This window comes from Nestor notabilis, unplaced genomic scaffold (genome assembly GCF_000696875.1).
Source record: "Nestor notabilis isolate BGI_N333 unplaced genomic scaffold, ASM69687v1 scaffold8584, whole genome shotgun sequence".
NCBI lineage: Eukaryota > Metazoa > Chordata > Aves > Psittaciformes > Psittacidae > Nestor > Nestor notabilis.
In genome coordinates, this window is record NW_009925125.1 from 40,234 (window position 1) to 43,240 (window position 3,007).

Consider the following 3,007-nt stretch of genomic DNA (forward strand, 5'->3'; position numbering starts at 1 on the left):
AGCTCCTGGCACCTCCATGGCCATGCCAGCAAACCGAGGGTGTCTGGGACCACTCCGATACTGAGCATCCCACTGCCATACCCCATACCCTGGACCTGTTTCACCTCTGGCTCCTGGACCACGGGAAACTGGGTAAGAGCATGTGCTAGTGTGGCCCAGGAAGAGCTTTGTGCAGCAAGAGGTCTAACACAAGCAGGTCATGGAGTGCCACCATCCAGGAGTGCTCCCTGGCACCAGGACATTTGCTGGGGTCTAAGCAGCTTCCACTGCATTGTGAAATGCAGCTTTTTTCTTCAGCCTAATGGCCTGCAAGCTAGGAAACATGGTTAGAAACATGCCTGAGCCCCAGCCCCTCAACCGCTGCTTCTGAGAGGCACAAGGTCTCAGTGGCTGTAGATGCTGCTGAGAGCATTCGAGCACGCAAGGACTTTCTGCTTTCCTCAGTCACATTCTGTCTGTATGTAAACAGGTAATTTTCCTTCTTATTTAATCTCAGTGTACTTTATTCTTTTACTGTTTATATGAGCCTGTGCTGCTCCTTTCAGGTTTGAAATTGAGCAATTTGAAAGATTTAATACTGATGAAAAATAATTTAAAATATTTAACTGTTCCGATTTTCCTCCTTTTTCTCCCCTTCCTATATGAATGTAATTTTTAAAATTTATTTTATTTTATTCTTTTTTTAATTGTCTTCTCCATTCTGTAACTTCTCAAATTTTCTCCAAAACCAGAAAATTCCCAGTTTGTTTGCTTTTCTGTGTCACTCTCAAATCATTCCAAAGTGGAGGAAGTTCTGTAGAAAAGATTGAAACTAAAAAAGGAAAAGAGGGGGAAATAATGAATGAGAAGTCTGTGAGTGATGAAATGAACTCAGAAACCAGTCAAGGCTGAGCAGAAATAAAATCTGAATTTTTACAAATTCAAATGAAAATGTATTTTATTTTTTGCAAAAGGTTGCTGCCAAAAAGGTGGAGTAAAGAGGGGGGGAAAAATCAGGAAAAAATTAGTATAATGCTTTTTACTGTAATTGGTGTCTTCCACTCAGTAGCAGAGGGAGCAGACAGCTTTTTTCAAAGCTGCTTGCAGAGCACAGCTCTGCTTTCAGAAATATTCTCTTGTCGACTTCCTGTAGTGTTTGCAGGGTGAGTTTTGGTGTTGGCTTGTGGTCTGGAGGGCAGCAGAGGCAGGTGAGGGTGGCAATGGTGCCTGGGCAGCTGTGACAGCGGGGATGTGCCAGGTGTCATCAAAAGCACTTGGGGTACAAAGAGCGAGAGGAATGATCTGGAAAATAAACACCGATTAAAGTCTGTTGAGTAAAGCTAGTGCTGGTGCTGCTGAGTCGAGCCTGTGCCCTGTGGTCACAAGGTTTATGTCTCATATCAGGGTTCGCCGTTGGGGTACAGCTTGAATGACTGTATACCTCTGAATTCATAGCCTGATTTTCCCACGATCCTAAATGTTGCCAGATCTCTTGATTTCCGTGGCCCTGCTGCTGGTGGGTGGCTCTGAGAATGGGGCTCCAGACAGCTCAGAAATGTTATTCTGCCTGTGTTGAACTTCTCTTGCTTTGGGAGAGCGGCTGGGGCAGGGCTGGCACCCAGGGCTGGATGCTCGGCTCCCTCCAGGAGCCCAGCCAGCTGCAGGCAATCTCCCTTGCCTTCCCTGCCCATGGGCAGGGGCTGCAGGAAGTGTGGAGGGAGTGGGATCTGAATGATTTAACTTGATGGTTTGGTGTCTGCTTCCTTGATGCGGTTGTTCAGTGGGGTTTATGATCTGAAACTTGGAGTCTTGTAGCTTGCCATATAAATATTCGTATCTTTGGAGTTTGATAACTTGCAAGCACCAAGTGTTGTTCGTGTTTACCTCTCTGGCTGCCAGAGCACTGTAATTTGGTACATTACAGGTAAGATGCTTTTTAACTTGAATTAGAATGGTAACAAGCATTAACTTGAATTAGAATGAGAAAAAAAGTAGTTTATGGTACCATAGGGGCCCCTGAGTTCTGCTGCCAGGTCAGAGCTAAGGGCTTCCCAGTCCCTCGCAGCAGCCAGAGCTGGCGGCTCCACAGAGGTATTTCTCTACCTGATCCATTAAAGCACCATCAAACCTTTTGGGCAGAAACACCATGGACCTTGGAGCAGCACCAGTGCAATGAATTTCCATTTACAGTGAAATTAAAATTATGCTAAACTTTGAAAGGTTGTTTGCTATTTCTGTGCCCGTTTTAGTTGTTTGCACTTGTGGGGATGTCTGTGTTTCTTTGCTTGGGGTTTTTTTTCCCCATTATTTTTAATCATTTTCCAGACCTGATGATGATGTTCATGGAGGCCCCAGGGGACCACGGTGCAGTAGGGAACTGGCAGAAAAATGCTGAGACCTTGTGCACTGTGGTTCTGCTGTAGCCACACATGGGCAGGGTGCTGTGAGTGCAGGGTGGAAAATAAAAGCAAACAAGCTAAAAATTGGTTTGGATTAATCTGGGGTGATCAGGCTCCAGTGATGACCTTCTGGTGGCAGGGATGATGTACCTGTTTGGTGCCACCACGCTGTCCACCTGTAGCTCTGATACTACCTTTCCAAACCACCCCTCCAGCCCAGAGGTCTCCATCTCCCTGCCTGTGCCGCCAAGCTGCCCTCCCCCTCCTCCTTGGCCACTGAGTACCTTCTAGACCAATCCCAAATCATGTCTTTTCCAACTCTCCATGTTTTCCCTAAATCATCTTGGAGACAGTGAAACAAAACTGGTAATCCCTTCCTTATGCTCCTTCCCTGACTCCTGCAGAAGTTCATGTACATTTGTTCTGCTTTGCTTGAGGGTGTCCAGTATTTCCCGAGACCTGGTTCATCCCAGTGCTGATGGACTGGAGTCCTCCTCCAGCCCTGGCGACCTCCTGCCCTGGGGACCTGTGCAGTGTGTCTCCAGCCTGGGCTTCTAACACGTATCAAACAATGGAGCCGGCATCCGAGCCCGAGAGGTCAGCAAGTCCTGGTCTGAAAACACAATATT